The sequence below is a fragment of the Protopterus annectens genome, chromosome 6.part0 (assembly GCF_019279795.1).
Source record: "Protopterus annectens isolate FY-2018-M chromosome 6.part0, PAN1.0, whole genome shotgun sequence".
Lineage (NCBI taxonomy): Eukaryota > Metazoa > Chordata > Ceratodontiformes > Protopteridae > Protopterus > Protopterus annectens.
Window position 1 is genome coordinate 24103202 of NC_056737.1, and position 20224 is coordinate 24123425.

Below are 20224 nucleotides of genomic sequence, written 5' to 3' on the forward strand. Positions count from 1 at the left end.
TTGTGCAAAACTTTGGCAGCTGGTGGTTTAGTGGGGAAGCGAACAGATCTATGTCTGGAGTTCCCCATGACACTGTCAATTTTTGAAATACATGAAGATCCAGTTTCCACTCGTGGGGATCCATGATTTGTCTGCTTAACACATCTGCTAAGGAGTTCTGTGCTCCTGGCAGAAACCTTGCCTGAAGAGTTAGTTGCAAGCTGAGCGCAGTCTCCCATAAAATCATTGCTTGCCTGCACAACGGGTAAGAATGTGTTCCCCCTTGTTTGTTGATGTACCACATGACAGTTGTGTTGTCTGTTAGAATCAACACCTGCCCTGGAAGAAGTAACTTCTTGAAAGCCATTAATGCAAACTGGACTGCTAACATCTCTTTCATGTTGATATGTAGATGCTGTAGTCTGGCAGGCCACTTGTCTTGTATCCACTTTCCATTTAGATGAGCTCCCAAGCAATGTCTGAGGCATCTGTCGTTAGAATCTGACTCGCCTCTGGCCGGGTCACAGAGAGTCCCTTGTTTAGGTGACATTCCTGAGCCCACCACAAAAATTCCTTTTGAATGCAAGGTATTATTTGAATGACAGTGTCCAAATCCTGGCAGTGCTGTGTCCATACATTTTTGAGATACCATTGCAGCTTCCTCATATGCAGTTTGGCATTGGGAAGCACCAGAATACAAGATGCCATGAACCCTAAAGCTTGAAGGACTGTCCTTGCAGTCAGCCCGGACTGAAGAGATAGGTGATGGAAGTAACTGGAAAGATTCTTTTGTTTGTCCGGGGTTAAAAAGGCCATCTGGGCTGCTGTATTCAGTCTCACACCCAGAAAGCACATGTCTTGAGAGGGTACTAGACTGGACTTTATTTCGTTCACAGAATACCCTAGGCATCTTAGCACTGCTATCACATATTCCAAATGCTGTAAAAGGTCTTCCTTTTCTTGAGCCAGAATCAGGCAGTCGTCCAAGTAAGGATAGATTTGAATTCCTTTTAGTCTGAAGTAAGCTATCACTGGAGCCAGAACCTTTGTGAATACTCTGGGCAGTAGATAAGCCAAAGGGCAATGCAGAGAACTGATAATGAGAATTTCCAGCTCGAAAACGCAGATACTTCCTGCAACTTAGTCTGATAGGCACATGAAGGTAAGCTTCCTTGAGATCTAAAGTTACCATCCAGTGATCTTTGCCCAGCAGAGGTAAAAGCTGTTGTAACGTCAACATTTTGAACTTGGGAATGTCCAGATAAGTGTTGAGGATAGATAAATCCAAAATTGGTCTCCACGTGTTCCCCTTCTTCGGTACTAGGAACAGGCGAGAATAAAATCCTAGGCCCCTTTCTGGCACAGGAACTGGCTGAATGGCCCCTATTTGGAGCAACAGAGAAATTGCTTGTGAGCCTCTTGTCTTTGTAGAGGAGGAATGTCTGGCATGCCTTTGAAAGGAGGCAAGGTATGGAAATAAAACCTGTAACCGTGGTGAATGATATCCAGAACCCATCTGTCTTGGGTAATTAAATCCCAATTTTCTTTGAAAAGAGACAGCCTTCCTCCCAAAGGTGCTGCCAGGCGAGAATGTACTGGCAGCTGAAAAGGCAGGTCATTGGGTCTGTTTACGAAAGGACTGACCCCTGCCCTCACCAGAAGCCTGAGCAGGTGAACTCCCTGTTCTAGGCCTAAAAGAACCTTGAGCTCTGCCCCTACCACGTCTAGACCTACCCCTAGACTGGGAATCATAAGCAGGATATGTCCATCCCTTAGTAAGCCAATTTCTACTAAACTTTGGAGGCTGCACCTGCAAAAAATCCTTAACAGTTTGCATAGACTTAGCCTTGTCCTCCATTTTCTTTAAAACTGCTTCCACAGGCGAACCAAACAACACATCAGACTGTAAAGGAGCATCCAAAATCCTTGTCTTAACATGCTCAGCTAAATTCTGATCTCTCAACCAGGCGTGCCTACGAAGAACAGAACCAGTGGCAGCCACCCTCGAGGAGGCCTGCACAGCATCAAAACCACACTGCAAGGAATGCTTACCCACCTGTTCAGACACATGAACTAAATCCTGCAACTCTTTACACTCAATACCTTCAGCCAAAGCATCCACCTTAGACTTCAATTGTGAAAGGAGATAATTCTGATATTTTAACATGTGAAACTGACAATTCAACGCCTCATGGCTAAAGTGGAAGAAGTATACACTTTCTTTCCCCATCTATCCAAAGCCCTTGCCTCTTTATCAGGAGGAACAGGATTTTTAACAACAGAAGCCTTCACACCTTTAGGCCCCTGAGAGACAGTTTCGGGTCTGCCCTAGGACTCTTAAAAGATACTTATGAGCCTCAGGCACCCTATAGTACCTATCCGGTTTAACTGGGGCAGGAGGCAAAGAATCAGGATTCAGGAAGCCTCTGCAAAAACATCTTCTACCACATTCAGAACAGGAGGTATAGCTAAAGGCCTATGCTGGGGTAAAAACAAGAATTCCCTAAGCCTCTTCCTGGAATCAGAGAAATCTTGACCTTCCCATTTAAAATGCTCCCTCATGGAATGCAGAGTCTCTGAAAATGAAAAATCCTCAGGAGGAAGCTGAAGGAGTAGAATCATCCACATCAGAATCAGAATAAGGAGGATACTCCTGCAAGTCTTCAGCCGAAGACTCAGAAGCCTCGAACATTGCTCAAAACTCTCAAACTCAGGTTCCACCCTAGGCCTCTTATCAGGAGGGGCATAGAACCTCTAATCATAGTAATCAAATCCTCTGCCATTTTAGCATATGCTTCTTAGGCAAAGACCCTGACACACTCGGAGAAACCCCACTGAAGCTAAACTAGGCCTGCCTCTTAAAGAAGCCTTGGAAACAGAAGGGAGGCCCTAACCACCTTAGGAAGAGAGGGAAGAACAGCCACCTGAGAAGCCCCTTCAGCCTGGCCTACTTCCTGAGAGGACACATCCTGTAACAGTAAAGTCTCTCCCTGAGACTCCAAAGAAACTCCTGGCAAAACCTCCGGCTCCACTGAGCCTTCTAAAGAACCGACGTCCGGGACTGTCGGTTCCTCCACTCTAGGCTTTGCTGCCTTATCCTTGCGCTTTTGGCGAAGCGGCCGGAGCATCCGGCGGCATTTTATAATTACAACGCTTCCCAAAACTAACCTGGCACAGTCTAACCTTCTCTTAATAGTGCGTTTGTTAAATCTAGCACAAGAGCGGCATCCAACAACGTCGTGCTCAGGCCCTAAACAAGGTATACACAAAGTATGGTAATCCCTATGAGGTATCTGTTTCCCACAAGAAATACAGTTATTCACTTTTTCTGACATCCGGTTAAATACTGAGGCAAGAAAAACAAAATATTCCCAACGGGTACTTAGCCAACTTTGATTCGGTCTGAAACTCTGACTTCAGAAACTTTCAGAACGCCAACCTGCACTCGCAAAACTGCTTCTGCATCGGACCATGCGGCAAAAAAGACTGAGGATATGACGTCGGTCATGCGCATTAGTACCCTGACGTACTGACGTCAGTCTAATGCGCCTTGACCGACGTCTGCCATATACTTTGGTATTCGGGCCGACTGGACAGCGGACTACCCAATAGTTAGGACTGCAGCAATGTGGAATGAAGAACATCAAATTGTTCATACCCCAACAAGAGGAACATACATACTAGATGTGGTTCTCACTAACATGTCTAACAGATGCATTGCCGCAACTGTCAGACCCTCGTTAGTTAAATCTGACCACAAATCAGTCACTTTCAAGCTGACACTGACATCAGAACTCAAAAACGGTGAAATAAGACTAAAGACTTCACCAAGACAAGCTATACCCCCTCCTAGCTGAAGGTATAAATGCATTCCAAGCCCCAGCTGGAAGTGATTACTGCCTCAAAGCTTACACTAAAGCCCTATACAATATCACTTGCATAAGTGTATAGACTCAGTTGTACCGCAAAGAATCAAAGCCAGAGCCACAAGTAAAACCAAGCCATCATGGTGGACATCCAGCATCAACAAACTTTACAATAAATGCGAAAGTTTGCTGTCCAAAAAAACAAAGGCAAGGCCCAAACAAAGGAAAAGCACCCTCCTCAGGATCAACAGGCAAATAAGACAACTTGCAAAATCCTCTATAGGCATCTTTGAGAAAAACTTAGCAAGCACAGCCAAGGATAACCATAAGGCCTTTTACAGCTACATATGTAGCCTAAAAGGTAGGACCCAAGCATGTGTAAAACTAGTGACCACTGGTATCACACACACTGACCCCAGAGATAGCAAACCTGCTAGCGGATCGGTCTGGCAAAAATGTCACTCCCTTATCCCCTCCAAACTTATCACAAACCTTCCCTCAAACTCCCCTCCACCCTACACATCTGAATAGCAGGTCATCCAAGGCAAAAACACAGTCTCTATGAGGCCAGGCAGCATCCCAGCCTGTCTTCTAAATAGGCTAAACATGAACTAGCATCACCATTAAGTACATGTTCAATCACAGCCTAACCACAGGCTTTGTTACTGAGGAATGGAGAAGAGCAACAGTTATTCCCCTCCACAAACGTGGCCTAGCAACAGACCTGGTGAATTACAGACCCATAAGCCTGAAGCCTGGCCAGCCTCATCTGTAAAGACATGGAACATATCATTATGGACCTCATAAATACAGACACAGCTGACCTCCAAATCCAACTTGGCTTTGTCAGGGCCAGATCCTGCCTGTTAAATATGGTGGATTTCTTCAAAAATGCAACCAGGGTCACTGACGAGGGCAAATCTGTGCACACAGTATACCTCAACTTGGCAAAGGCTTTCAGCACAATCCCACACTCAGGCATTACCGATAAACTTAGCAAACTGAATGTAAACCCCTTTGTTGTAAGACGGGTTGCCTACTGCCTCACAAACCGGGCACACACTATTCAAAGTGGTGACTCCACATCAACCAGTAGACCTGTCACCAGCGGGGTGCCACAGGTGTCAGTGGTGGGCCCCCCACTGTTTGGTATATAATTCTCAGAAGTTCATGTCAAAACCAAGGGGCTGCGGCTGGCAAAGTTTGCGGATGACTGCAAACTGGGTGCAATTACTGAATCCCCAAATGATGTCACTATATTCTAGGAAGGTCTTACGCAGAACAATGACTGGTGTCTTAGTCACGGTCTCAAACTTGAATGCAAAGAAATGCATCATCATTCCTTTCGGCGCAAACAATGTCCCTTTACATTATCAAATCAACAACAATACCCTAAGTACCCACAAAGTGGTAAGGGATCTGGGATCACAAGTTGACTACAACCTTAACTTCGACCACCACCATGCGTCTACAATAGTAAGGAAATCTTTCTACATATACACTTGATCAGTAAAGGCATTGTCTCAAGAGCAAGACAGGTTATAACCCCTCTATACTAGGCACTAGGCCCATAATTGAGGATAACACCCCATTCGGCATGTACCATACACAAAGCAGCTGCAGCAATTGGAGACACCTCAGAGGTTTCTAACAAAAATGATCAAGCGACTCTGGCATGTGCCTTACAAAGACAGACTTTAGTCCCTGTCACTATAGTTTGTATCATATAGACTTCTTAGGGGAGACTTATGCCTGGCTTACAGAGCAATCTCAGAACAAAACCTAATGAACTTGCTGTATATCCGTAAATCAAACGGGAATAGGGCTACCTGTTCCAGGGACCTAAATATGGCCTGCAACTTAAATAGGATATGCTGGAGGGACAGATTTGTCTCTCGGCAACTGTGGCATCTTTGAAATAGGCTACCAATTCATGTGAAACAGAGCACCTCTATGACACTGTTCATGTTGAAGAGGAACCTGGACAAGTGAATGGGGCACCGTAAATGCTTACCGGGGACAGCACCCATAACCCGCCTGGTCATGGGCAGTCATTACTAAATGGAATCTTGGGTACTGACTAGCATTTCCTTTCTATGGTATTACAACAGGATGAAACTGCTAGGCTTGAAATGCCCTCCAGGTCAATAGCCTAGTAATCTCCTATGATCCTATGTATGTCTGACGTTTGACCAAAGGCCAAATGTGGAAGGTACATAAAGGACTTAAAAGTGAGAATTACCTCAGAACATGCCTGTCCCAGACCAAATCAATGAAGCAGAAAAAGAGGTTAACTAATTCTATATGTTCATGTCCAACCAAAAAGAAAAAGTAAGGAAGAAGTCCACTCAATCAGGAACAAAAGAATAAGCCCAAAGAGCATTAACTGTTATTACACAACTGCGCTATGTCCTTCCAAGATCACTGTTGCTGTATTACTGACAGAAGGGAAAAGTACTAAAGCCACTAAGAAGGAAAGGTGGAGGAGTAGAATAGAGCTGTGGTACAATACTCCCTCTGCAGGATGGACCTTGTAAATCCTGCTCTAGCTCTAGAAAGTACATCCAACCTGTAATGTTTCTAGAAGGTGTGAAGAGAACCAAGTAGCCATGTTAATAGTTCTAGAATCTAGATAGCTGAAGAATGCTCCAGAAGATGCTACTGCCTGGTGAAACAAGCCTTAATCGTGGGAAACTATTTAAGTAACGGTTTGCTTTGAGACTGACATTCCCAAATTATTTCCTTGAAGATAGAGAGCAGTCAGCAGGAGTGGCCTTAGGTCAACTGGTGCCCTAGGCAAAAGGGCTCCATGGTGCCCCCCACTACATCACGTCATGCCCCCATCCTGGTCTACCCTACACCAAATAAATACTGAAAAAGCACCCCTGCTACAGCGGCACCCTAGGCAGCCACCTAGTTGGCCTACGCCTAAGGCCGGCTATGAGTCTATGCATATACAATAAATTAATTCTGTTTTTTTTTTTTTTTTTTGAGAAGGAAAAACTGAAGAGAGATTAATGAATTAGCTCAAGGCCAACTCATTAATCACACTGGAAATGATGAAAGGAAGGATTAGTTTTAAGAGTAACCCTATTCTTGTGGAAAACAGGGAAGGGTGGAGCAGCTATTAGCACCTGCAGCTCAGATACTCTTTTAGTTGAAGTAAGGCCACAGAAAAATAGTTTTCCAAGTATAAACCATTAAAAAATAGTTAAAGGTCCCAAGGAGGAGGACCTTGGTTCCTGGTGGCTTTATGTGGAGGATAACTTTCAAAACTTGCTTGTCCTCAAAGCATGCAGACAGATGGATCTATAGGCAGACAAGGAGATATGGGAGCTTTAACAGAAGACAGACTTGAGCAACTCACAAGAAAGGACTATAGGGATTGCTGGATCCTGTTTTGATACACAAAAAAAATCTCTTCCATTTTTAAACAAAGTTTTTTCTAGTAGCTGGCTTTCTAACCTCCTGAAAAACCTGAAGCATGACCTTTTTTAAAAAGATGGGTGAAAGGAATTAAAACTGTCATCCAATATGTTGACTGCAGAGTTAGGAGATGAGAATGAGAGAGCCTTGTTGTGTGTGAAAAAGTCCATCTTGTAAGGTAACTTGGGATGACTACTCCCAGCCACAGAGAAATGAAGGGTTGACTAATACTGTCTGGGCCAAAAGGGGGTCACCAACAAGATTTTCATCTGGTCTTTCATAATTTTGAGAAGGAATTTTGGCAACAGAGGTAGGGGAGGAACGGCACAGAAGAGTCTCCCCTTCAAATAAAGACATGGCACCCATCTTCCTTGGCTGAGAAAATGGTTCCCTGGAACAGAAAAAGAAGTTATGTACTCACCATAACATTCCATCTGAGTAGTTATACTTAAGTTTTCTGCAACCTGTGGGTACTTGGATCTGTATCAGATCAGAGCCGGCAACTTTTTTTTCTAGACTCTGCTCCAAGCTCCTCCCCCTACCCATAACGCACTACCATCTCCTACCTTCCCTCAGATCGAGTTTGCTGCAACTAAATACATAAGCAACTCAGCCCAATGAACCAAACCTGTATAGACAGGACAAGGTCCGGGGGACGGAGGGAGGGAAGGTTGCAGAAAAATGTAGTATAACTACTCAGATGGAACATTAAGGTGAGTACATAACTTCTTTATCTGAAGTAGTTAACTTCACATTATCTGCAACCTGTGGGACAGACTACCCAGCTACTCCAATCCTGGGAGGTCCCTATGGAAAGATATTCCTGAGCACCACAGAGCCAAAGGATGCGCTACCCCTAGAAATCAGATCTAATTTGTAATGGGAAATGAAGGTATGTGAATTGGTCCAGGTCGCTGCTGCACAAATGTCGTCCAAAGGAACCCTAGACCAAAAGCAGCAGAAGTCGCCATGGATCTGGTAGAGTGAGCTTTAACAATATCAGGAGGAGATAAACCTTTTGTTTTGTAGACATGCAAAATGCAGAGTGATCCATCTGGCCAGAGAAACCTTAGAAATAGCCTTTCTCAGAAAAGCTTTTTAAAAGGAAACAAACAACTGGTTAGTCTTGCGGAATGATTTTGTTCTATGACGATAGAAGCAAGGTTGTCTATGAACATTTAACAAATGAAGTTTGTAATCACCCTTATTTTGGAAGTTAGGAAAGAAAACAGGCAGATTAACGGACTGGTTTATGTTTGCTTCAGATGTCACTTTGGGTAAGAAGGAAGGATTAGTACGGAGAGAGACCCTATCCTTATGGAAGACCAAATAAGGAGGCATGGCAGACAGAGCTTGAAGCTCAGAAACCCTCCTAGCAGATGTAATGGTGACTAGGAAAGCTGTCTTCCAGGATAAAAAAATTTAAATCCACTGAAGCTGCAGTTTCGAACAGAGGAGCCACCAATGCCTGTAGGACAAAGGTGAGGTCCCAAGGGGGCACTGAATCCTTCACAGGAGGGCGCAACAGAAAAGTGCCTTTAAGAAAGGCCTTACACAGCCTAGAAGAGGCTAAGGCAATGTTGTCTTCACCAACATGAAAATTAGAAATGGCTGCCAATTGTACTTGCACTGTGGAGGAGCTAGCTACTTGCTTAAAAATGCTAGACAAGAAATCCAACACAGCTGGAACAGGGGCTGTAAGGGATCTAGGTTTCTCTGTGAGGCCCAAATGGAAAAACGCTTCCATTTACTGAGATAAAGTTTCCTAGTGGAATCTTTAAGAGAAGCCTCCAGAATGGATTTTACCGGGGATGAAATACCGGGAGTCCTGGCAATTAATGGAACTGGAGCAATCAAGCTGTCAGGTTGAGGCTGCCCAAGTCAGGCAGACGGACACCCGAAGGATGGGAGATTACATCCGGGCAGGGATCCAGAACCCACGGAGGAGCTAAGAGATGAGACCAAAGGAATGGGAACCAAACCTGACAAGGCCAGAAAGGGACAATGAGGATAACTTTGCACCGCAGTCAGCAAGCTTTCTGAAGAAACTTCGGAATGAGTGGCAATGGTGGATAAGCATACAGAAGCCTGGGGGGCCAAGCATGGACTAGAGCGTCTCTGGGGGCTTCCCCTGGTGAGGGAATCAGAGCGAAGAACTCGCTGCACTTCGCATTGGAAGGAGATGCGAAGAGATCGCAGCAAGGCTGACCCCATGCAAGGAATATCTCCACTGCTAATGACTGTTTCAGAGACCACTTGTACGGCATCAGAATAGCCCGACTCAATCAGTCTGCTAAAATGTTGGAGCACACCGGGATGTGCGTTGCTATCAGAAACCAACCGGTGGAGATCGCCCATTCCCACACTTTCATGGCCTCGCAACAAATGGAATAGGATTTGGCTCCCCCCTGCTTGTTGATATGCCAGACAACCGACATGTTGTCTGACTGAATTGCAATCAATCCGAGAGGAAGGACAGTGTGAAAGTCTTCCACTGCTAAAAGCACTGCACTCATCTCTAGAATATTTATGTGCAACTTGGTCTCTGACTGGGACCACGTGCCTTGGACTGTCCTTCCCGAACAGTGCCCCCCCCCATCTGAGTTGGGAGGCGTCCGTGGTCACTGTGGCTTGGACTGGAGATGACGCGAAGGGGCGTCCTTCTAATATCTCCGGTGAATTTAACCACCAAAGAAGGGACGTCCTGCAGACGTGATGGATCCTGATCGGAAATTCCATGGGCAGGTCTAGCCAAGACCTTAAAATAGCCAGAGTCCATTGAAGAACCCGCATATGAATGCGTGCACAAGAGAGAATCGATATGGAGGCAGCCATGGAGCCCAGTGCCCGGAGAACCTCGCTCGCCTTTGGAGACTTGAAGTTTGCTATCTCAGCTATGTGGCACCTAAGGTGTACGATCCTGTCTGGAGTTAAGAATACTTCCATCTGCAAGGTGTCTAGCAGTGCCCCAATGAAATCTAAAACTTGTACTGGTTGCAATTGGGATTTCTGAACACTGACTGTAATCTCCAATAGATCTGCCAACCGAATGAAGTAGTCTCGGGCCAGACAAAGCAGACGCTTGTTGGGCGCAGTGAAGAGCCAGTCGTCCAGGTAAGGAAATACCTGAATACCCTGAAGCCTCAGGTGAGCAGCTACAACTGCCATTACCTTGGTAAACACCCTGGGGGCTGTGGTGAGACCGAAGGGTAGGGCTCTGAATTGAAAATGACTGGCTCCCAGCCGGAAGCGCAGAAACCTCCTGGAGCTTCTGTAGATCTTGATGTGGTAGTAAGCACTCTGGAGGTCTAACGAGCACATCCAGTCACACCTCTCTGATTCCCTGCGAGGGGAGATTGGCTAAGCCCTTCCCATCAGGGCAGGACTAACCCCCTGTCACAAAAAGTCAGTTATTAAGGCTTTTAGAGATAAAAAGGGTAAACCAAGAACCACAAAAGCAAGAAAGTACAGTTTTGTACCTACCATAAATGTAGATGTCCGAACTGGATAGCATCTGCAGTCATAACAAGTGGGTTGTCCTGTCGTCAGGCAGCCCTGCAGTCGGCCGGATTCCAAAGTCCGGGTCCGGCTTCGGCTGATGTCGCACTCCACCCGACGTCATCTCTGTTGGTCTTCGGGTATATAAGCATAAGCCGACGCCATTTTCCTCAGTGTTTCTTGCCCCAGATGCCAGTAGCCCTCTTGCAGGCTAAAATTTGGATAGATGCCAATGTTTCCAAATAGATAGAGGTAAACACAACAATAAGCATATATGTACATATATACAAACAAATACACCATAAAGACTCCCCAACAGCTAGCTATTAGGAGGGTAAACACCCTAGGAGTACCACAGAGGGGAAGGAGGGAGGGTAATCCTGACTGCAGATGCTATCCAGTTCGGACATCTACATTTATGGTAGGTACAAAACTGTACTATGTCCTTCATGGATGCATCTGCAGTCATAACAAGTGGGTAGAATACCATAGCCAACTAGGGAGGAGGATAAAAGTAGATTATGGTGTGTTTAGGATCCCTTGCAGTACAGCAGTGGCAAACCCTGCTCGGGATCTGGAATATAGAGGCAAATTATAATGCTTGGCAAATGTATGCACGGAGGTCCAAGTAGCCGCCTCAATAATGTCTTTGGTTGCCACTCCTCGTAAGAAGGCTGTGGTAGTGGCTGTTGCCCTTGTAGAATGAGGTCTTATGTTCTGTGGAATTGGTTTTCCATGGAAGGAGTAACAGTATCGTATGCAATTTCCTATCCATTTGGAGATTGTCTGTTTGGAAATAGCTTTTCCTTCCCTTCCTGTTGCATAGGCTACAAAAGTTGGTCAGTCTTTCTGCTATTTTTGTTCTGTCCAAGTAGTAGCGTAGCTGTCTATGTACATCCAAGGTATGCAGTATTCTTTCCCTCTGTTTTGTGGGTTGGGAAAGAAGGTAGGTAGGTGGATTGCCTGGTTTAAAGACACTCTGGATACCACCTTGGGCATAAATGTAGGATTAGTCCTCATGGACACTCTATCTTGGTGGAAGATTAGGAAGGGTTGCACTGCCATTAAGGCCTGAAGTTCTGAAACCCTCCTTGCTGAAGTAATTGCTAGTAGGAAAGCAGTTTTCCATGACAGGTGTTGTAGGTCTGCTGTTGCTGCTGGTTCAAAGGGTGATAGTGTCAACTTTTCTAGCACAAAGTTTAAATCCCAAGCTGGTAATGGTGGTTTCCTTGGAGGTTTTACATTCTTGATTCCTCTGAGGAACTGCCTGAGCAAAGGGTGCGAAAAAACAGGTGGATCAAAGCTGTATTCTGCTGAAATAGCTGATGCATGTATCTTGATGGAGGAGTAGGACAGGCCTGAATGAAGAAGTTCGGCCAGATACTCCAGAATGATAGGCATATCTATGATTGACACATCTTTTCCTCTTTCCGTACTCCAAATGACAAACCTTTTCCATTTTCCAGCATAGTTCCTTCTTGTTGAAGGTCTGCGCGCTTCAAGAATAATGTCTTTAACTCTTTGGGAAAGTTCTGGATTAGCTGCTGCTATGTGATGTTCCATGCAGTCAGTTGCAGCGTTTTTAGGTTTGGATGTATGATGCTGAAGTTGTTCTGAGTTAACATCAAAGGCATCAGGGGTATTGGCCACATATTGTTCCGAGACATGCTCTTCAGTAGTGGGTACCAGTGTTGTCTTGGCCAGTTTGGAGCTATCAGGATTATCCTTGGACGTTCTTCCTTGATTTTTAGTAGTACCTTGTGCATCAAAGGAAGAGGTGGGAATGCATATGCTGTTAGGCCTTTCCAGTTGAAGGAGAGTGAGTCCACTTTCCATGCTAGTGGGTGGAATGTCCTTGTGCAGAATTTTTGAGCTGGTGATTGTGAGGTGATGCGAATAGGTCTATCTGTGGCATTCCCCATTTCTTTGAGATGGTCTTGAAGATGTCCGGGTGCAGCTTCCATTCGTGGGCATCCGAAGTGGTTCTGCTTAATATGTCTGCTAGAGTATTGTCTTTCCCCGGTACAAATATTGCCTGTAACTGAATGTTGTAGCTGAGTGCCAGGGTCCACAGCTCCAAGGTCATTCTGCATAGGGGTATGAATGAGTGCCTCCCTGTTTGTTGATGTACCACATGACTGTGGTGTTGTCTGTCCTTATCATCAACTGGCCCTCTTTGAGAAATGGTTTGAACTTTTGGATTGCCAGTTTTACTGCCAGCATTTCTTTTAGATTGATGTGCAGGTGAAGTTGATCCTGTGTCCACAATCCTTGCACGCATTTGTCCAGCATGTGGGCCCCACATCCTAGGTCTGAAGCGTCTGTTGTGATGGTCTGGCTTGGTTGACATCTGCGAAAGGGTAGGCCTGGGTTTGACTGGCATGCCTGAGCCCACCATAGGAACTCCTGTTTTAAGCATGGAATTAGTGGGATTTCTGTTTCTAGACTGTGTCTGTGTTGGGACCATAAATTCTTTAGGTACCACTGTAGTTTCCTCATATGTAGTCTGGCAAATGGGACCAAGATTATGCATGATGCCATGAAGCCCAAGGCCTGCAGAACTTTTCTTGCTGTTAACTTGTTCAGTTTTGTTAGTGCCAAGAAGTAAAGAGGAAGTTCTTTTGTTTTTCTGTAGTCAGGAATGCCATTTGTTGTACTGTGTCCAATTCAGCCCAAGAATGTCCTTGTTTGGGATGGTATCAGCCTTGACTTTTGTAAATTGACTGTGTATCCCAGTCCTTGTAGCAAGTAAATGACCCTTTGTAAATCTGTTGTCAGCTTGCTTTTGTTGTCCCCTTGTAGCAGGCAGTCGTCCAGGTATGGGTAAATTTGAATTCCCTGTAGTCTGCAATGGGCGATTACTGATGCCAGGCATTTTGTGAATACTCTGGGCGCAGTAGATAAGCCAAAGGGCAATGCTGAGAATTGATAGTGCTCTGATCCTGCAAGAAATCTGAGGTATCTTCTGCAGATTGGTCGAATGGGGACGTGCAGGTATGCCTCCTTGAGATCTAGAGTTACCAGCCAAGACTCCTTGCCCAGCATGGGAAGAAGTTGCTGTAGGGTCAGCATTTTGAATTTTGGGACAATGATGTATGTATTTAAGGTGGACAGGTCGAGAATTGGTCTCCAACTTTTTTCCTTTCTTGGAACTAGGAATAGTCTGGAATAGTACCCCTTTCCTTGTTCTGCTGTTGGCACTCTTTCCACAGCTCTCATGTTTGCTAACTCCATTATCTGGCGTAGAGCCTCTGTTTTTTGATTTGGAGGTAGATTTGGCATTCCTCTTTTAACTGGTAAAGTGTGGAAGTGAAACCGGTAACCTTGATCTATGGTTTGTAAAATCCACTTGTCTTTTGTTACGTAGTGCCAGTTCTTTGAAAATAAGGTTAACTTTCCGCCTAGAGGAGCTGCTATTTGTTCCCTGGTAGGCGGATTTAGGATTAAGTCACTGTGGTTGTGCTGATGTAGTGGCAGTGGCTGTGTCTGTGCCTCTGTTGTTACCTTGCCACCGTCGTCCTCTGTAGGCACCTCCTCTGGATTGGTTTCTGCCTCTGGAACGTCTATTCCTGCCCCTTTGAAATTTTGTGGAGTCAGGAAAGGACCAATTTTTGGCAGGCCAGTTCCTGCTAAACCTTGGGGGTTGAACCTGCAAGAAATCTTTAAAAGTTTGAACAGATTTTGCCTTCTCTTCCATTTTCTTCATAACCTGCTGGGCAGGTGTACCAAACAAACTTGTCTTGTCCATAGGAGCATCTAGCAACTTAGCTTTAACATGATCCGGTAAAGCTTGTTCCTTTAGCCATGCATGCCTTCTTATCACTGTGCCTGTCATGGCTGATCTAAATGAAGCCTCCAGTGCATCATAGCCACATTTTAAGGAATGGTTGCTAACCTGTTGTATGTTATTTACCATCTCTAATACATATTTCTTATCAAGAGATTCATCAGTGGTTAGTTTTTTGGTTAACTCAGCAAGCATAAACTCTTGGTATTGTATCATGTGAAACTGCCAGTTTAAAGCTCTAGCTGAGAGAGTAGCTGAAGTGTAGACCTTTTACCCCATCTGTCTAATGACCTTGCTTCCCTTTCAGAAGGAATAGGGTTTTAGCTGTGGTCGCGGCTACTGCCTTGGGACCCTGGGATATAGTTTCTGGGTCTGCAAGTGGGGCCTTGTAAAGGTGGTGATGAGTATCTGGCACCCTGTAACATCTGTCTGGTTTGGCAGGGGCTGGGGGTAAAGAATCTGGAGCGGAGCAAACATCATTGAAAGCATCATCCACCACAGAGAGAACAGGAGGTATAGCTAAGGGCCTGTGCTGTGGGAGGTGCAGAAAGGTCCTAAGTCTTTTTCTGGAGTCTGAAAAATCCTGTTGCTGCCATTGGAACTGTTCTCGCATGGCATGCAAGGTTTCCCCAAAGGAAAATTCTTCTGGTGGGGAAGCAGCTGGAATGGATTCTTCAGCATCAGAATCCTCAAAATTGGAGAAGGGAGCCTCTGGCTGGTCAGTTATGTCTGATTCATCAGCAGAATCATCAGAAGACACTGGCTCAGGGGGCTCTGCCCTAGGTCTCTTCTCTGGGGGCTGAGAGGCCCTGTCTGGGTGAGATTGAGATCCTCTAATTAAAGAAATTAAATCTTCTGCCAAAGAAAGCATTTGAGAACTAGAAGAGGGCCTGGATGTAGGGGGTTTAACAGGCACTGATTTAGTAGTCTTGGCTGCTTTAGCCCTGGCGAAGGCCTTAATGGACATGGCTGCTGGAGGCCTAGCAGCACCACGTGCTGGGGTAGACACATCCAAGGGGATGGTGTCTGATAAGTCAGCCACCGTAGTGGGTAAAATTTCTGAGGTCGATTCAAGAGTTGCAGCAGGGGCCTCAGTTGTAAGAATAGGTTCAGCTGTACTTTGATCAGTTTTCTCGGTTTCGGCCGAAACCGAGACACTCGCGGTTTGCTTTACCGTGGTTTCGGCCGAAACCGCGGACCGCGAGTGTCAGTCTTTATCTTTGCGTTTTTTGGTAGATTGGGTAGTCGGAGGATCCGACGGCATAATGTACGCAAAATCAGAACCGAAAAACTGTTCTGCAAACTCCGACCGACGCCTAAGCGTTCGCCGGTTGAAAGAGGCACAGGCCGAACAGGCTGCTATGTCGTGGGCTGGGCCTAAACAAGGCAGACAGTAAGAGTGGAAATCTTTATGAGGTATTTGTTTCCCACAGGTTAAACAATTGTTAACTTTTTCTGACATCGGCTGAGGCAAGAAAGAGTCCCCAACGGGGTACTTAGCTTTAGAAGTCTTCGAAGTAGTATTCGGTAGAAGTAATCTCTGGATCCGACCGACCGGCACTTGCGAACAGCTTCTGCTTGGCCACGCGGCAAGAAAGACTGAGGAAAATGGCGTCGGCTGATGCTTATATACCCGAAGACCAACAGAGATGACGTCGGGTGGAGTGCGACATCAGCCGAAGCCGGACCCGGACTTTGGAATCCGGCCGACTGCAGGGCTGCCTGACGACAGGACAACCCACTTGTTATGACTGCAGATGCATCCATGAAGGACATCTACCTGAAATCAATTTACAGCCATAAATCACCAACACATATAAACCAAAAACAACCATCAATACAAGGTTTGATACCACTGAACTATATATATATATATATATATATATATATATATATATATATATATATATATATATATACACACACATATTTATAAAAATAAAGGGCATGGTGGGTGAGTTCAGCCAATGAGGCAGTAAGAAATTTGAATATCTACTGTTACAGGTAATTAGGACTTGTGCAACTGTACTATGGTTATCATTCACACTGCCTCAGTGGTACATGGGCAGATTCCCAAAACTTACCCTACCAGGAAAGAGGAAGGGATAAGGTCCCAAGAGCTGCTGGAGAATGGTCCTTACAAAGCCTGCTCTGAAACTTGAGACAGAATTGAGTCTGTTATGCTTTGTAAAAGTATGAACAGTGGACAAAGTTGATGCCTCAAGAATGCTTCTAGAGTCCACTCCTTCCCAATATGCCACCAAAGTGGAAAAAGCTCTCGTGAAATGTTCCTTAAGTCTGCCTGGAATAAAATCAACACGGTGGGAGTAGCAAAAAACAGCAGCAGAGAACAACCAAAGAAGAATCATTTGATTACAGACATGCTGACCTTTCTTAGCCTCAGAAAAGGAAATAAACAGCTGTTCAGCTTTCTTAAATGACTTGGCTCTGTCAGGATTAGTACCAGAGCCGCCTGTACACCTCCAAGGTCTGCAGAATTTTCTCTATCTCGTTTTTAGGTTCCAGAAATAAAACTGGGACATACATGGATTGATTAAGAGTAAATTCAGAAATAACCTTTGGCAAAATCAAACAAGGTTAGACCACCACGAGAGCTTGTTGTTTTTCGTTTGTCTTTTGGCTTTTCCCGGTTAGGGGTCACCACAGCGAAACTCCGGTCCGCTAATGATTGGCAGCAGATTTTCACGAACGCTGAGGTGCCAGCTTAAAGTTCAACCTTCAACAAAGGCACGCCCATTTACGCATGTCTTTCAAACGCCCATCCAACCGCGGGGAGGACATGCAGACTCCACACAGAAGGCAATCCCCGCACTCCAGCTGAGAATCGAACGGGAGAACCTCTTGCTGTGAGGCATCAACGCTACCACTGCACCACCGCGGATACCACCAACTCACCCCAGAGATGTCAGAATATTTTCCAAGTGATGAACCTCAAATTAGCCTGAAGGGCAGGCTCAAAAAGAAATGTCAATTTTTCAAGGACAAGATTGTGATCCCAAGGAGGAACAATTTGCTTTCAAAGGGGTCTCAAGTGCAACACTCCTCTCAAACTACATGACCACAGAAAGAGATGAAAGAAGGGATCCATGGGCAGGCAACCTGAGATGGCTGCAAGATGCACTTTGATATATGTGCAAGGTAAGCCACCACTGAGTAGCTCTCACAAATATTTCAAAACCAGAGGGGCAGAGGCTATACTGGGCCCTCTGACATTGGTAAGTCACCACCGAGAAAACCTCTTCTACTTGTAAGCATAAGATTTTCTAGTTGCAGGTTTTCTTGCCTCTTTCAAATACCTATTACACATCCTCATGGACCAAGTGCTTAAAAGACATCAAGATACAATCATCCATGCTGTCAGTAACAACTGCTCTACCCTGGCACTGTGTGCGCAGTTCCAGAGTGTGAGAAAGCCCTTGACTAATTCCATTAAAAAGGAGAACCAAATTTGCCTGGGCCAAAAGGGGATGACCACAATGATCTTTGGTAATTCTTTTCTGAATCTTCAAAAGTACCTTGGGTATCAGTGGAAAGGGCTGAAATGCCTAATACGTCTGTCCTCCAAGCATGGCTACAAGGATGTCACAAACAGAATTTTTCCAAATGTCTGTTTTGAAAAGAGGTGAAAAGGTCTGAAGTGTTCCCTATATCTGGGCCAAATCCAGACTGACCTCTGTCCCATGTTTCCCCTCATGGAGGTTCATATGTGATCCACTTAGTCTGTCTGACCCTATGTGTTGCTCTGACAGGATGTATGAGGCCTGAAGCATTAGAGAAAGGTGTAAGGCTAGCTCTCAGACCAGCATTATCATCCAGCAAAAGGGGGTATGACCTTGTACCCCCTTTTTTGTTCAGGTACTATGACCATGATGTTGTCTTTGACAATAAAAGGGGACCTGGAGACCACATGTGGTAAAGAATCTTTAAGGTCTGAACCACCTAACATTTCTCTGATGTTTATGTGCTTTGTAGCATCTGAAGGACTCCATTCATCTTGTACTTGAGCTCCCCTGTACACTGTTCTCTGTGTAAACTCTGGCAAGTCTGCTTGGACAGACTGAATTAGGGTCCGGATGAAGAAGTATAGGGTGTGAACTGAGAAACATCTGATCCCTCCATCACTGTAACTCTCATTTCACAAAATCCAGCACATGTATCTGAAAATCCAAGGGACGCAGGTTCTGAGTTCAAATTTTCTTTTTCTTTTAAATACCAATGAATCACTATTATGTGGAGTCTGGTCTGTTTTGTCAAGAGGACAATTGATACCATGAGGCCTAGAAGATAAACTCTCTTGCAGTGGCAGCTTCTTAAAGAGACAATTCCCTGAAATGTTCTAAACAGTCATAATACACTGATACTATTAAAGGCCGACTAAGGGCAGAAACAGCAAATAGGGCTAAACTGCATAAAATATCAGAAACAGTTTAAATTGTGCTAGGCCTTGTTCTACAATCTCAACATTTTAGTAAACAGCACAAAAAATTAAAATTCACTTGTCCAAACAGTGACATGTCAAGATATCAAGTTTTCAGAAAATCCAACTTCATATGGTCGAAATCATATGTATAACTTTCCAAAGGCTTGAATGAAACAAAACAAAAATCTATGTTTTTGCGGGGGGCAAGGTCCACTGTACCGTCCAAATTATATATGCCAACTCCAAGATCGCACTACAGTGGGGAAAAGGATAAATTCCCCGATCATTCCTATACAATGATCTCAAAACAAATGCTTTGAGTTTTCAGAAAGTTGAACATATGGTCTTGACCATAAGAAGCTTGAGTTTCCGAATACTCAAAAGATCTGATATAAACCCATTTTATACATATATTTAGGTTACAGTCAATCTAGCATTTGATGAAATCACAAGCTGTCAGAAAAAAAAAAAAAAAAAAAAAAAACTAATCTCGTTTTATCCAATAATATTTTTCAACACATTTTACCTGTTATGACTTTGCTAATAAAGAAAGTTTATAATTTTGTGATTGCTGGTACGAGTCCTTCTTAAAGATTTATAAACAACACTGCAGTTTGCTTTACTGTAGTTGTGTTGAATTGTGTGAGTTGGTGATGCACTTTGTGTTTTTTTTACCTTTCTTCCAGTGTAGTTTAACCATGGCGTTATGGTATATAAAAAGTTAGGCTTTTACACACTGCACCACCTTACCAATGCATGCTAACCTTAACCTTGCCCCTAATTCTGTACCTTACTTTATTAAAACCCTTTCTGTAACACTACCACAACACAAGGCAGGCTCATGCGCACAGACACACATATGTAGGATACTATAGTTATACCTTATAAAAATCTTACTAACTTATTTTATTTTGAAATTGGCATCCTACTGGACCAGTTTCTGTCAGCCCAGCTGCCTTATTTTAACCCTAACCTGTAATTACTTGCACAAACACAATGATACCCCTAACACCAACCCACTTAAGTTTATATAACACAAACCATCAAGAAAGTGAATAGTCAAGTAAAATGAACGGATGCTGTTGATTAAGAACCATCAAGGAAATGAACTGCAACCATTATATACACACGCACACACACACACACACACACACACGCACAAACATATACAAACATGTGTGCTGACATTCTTTGTTATATATATAATTTAAGCATCTTGTTTTCTTA

The 20224-nt window shown here is 44.4% G+C and overlaps 1 protein-coding gene across 5 annotated transcripts in view; it reads right to left on the minus strand.

Moving 5' to 3' along the window:
* HECTD1 (HECT domain E3 ubiquitin protein ligase 1) overlaps positions 1 to 20224 on the minus strand; it is a 4301832-nt gene that overhangs the window by 375027 nt on the left and 3906581 nt on the right. The gene's annotated exons all lie outside the window — the stretch shown is intronic.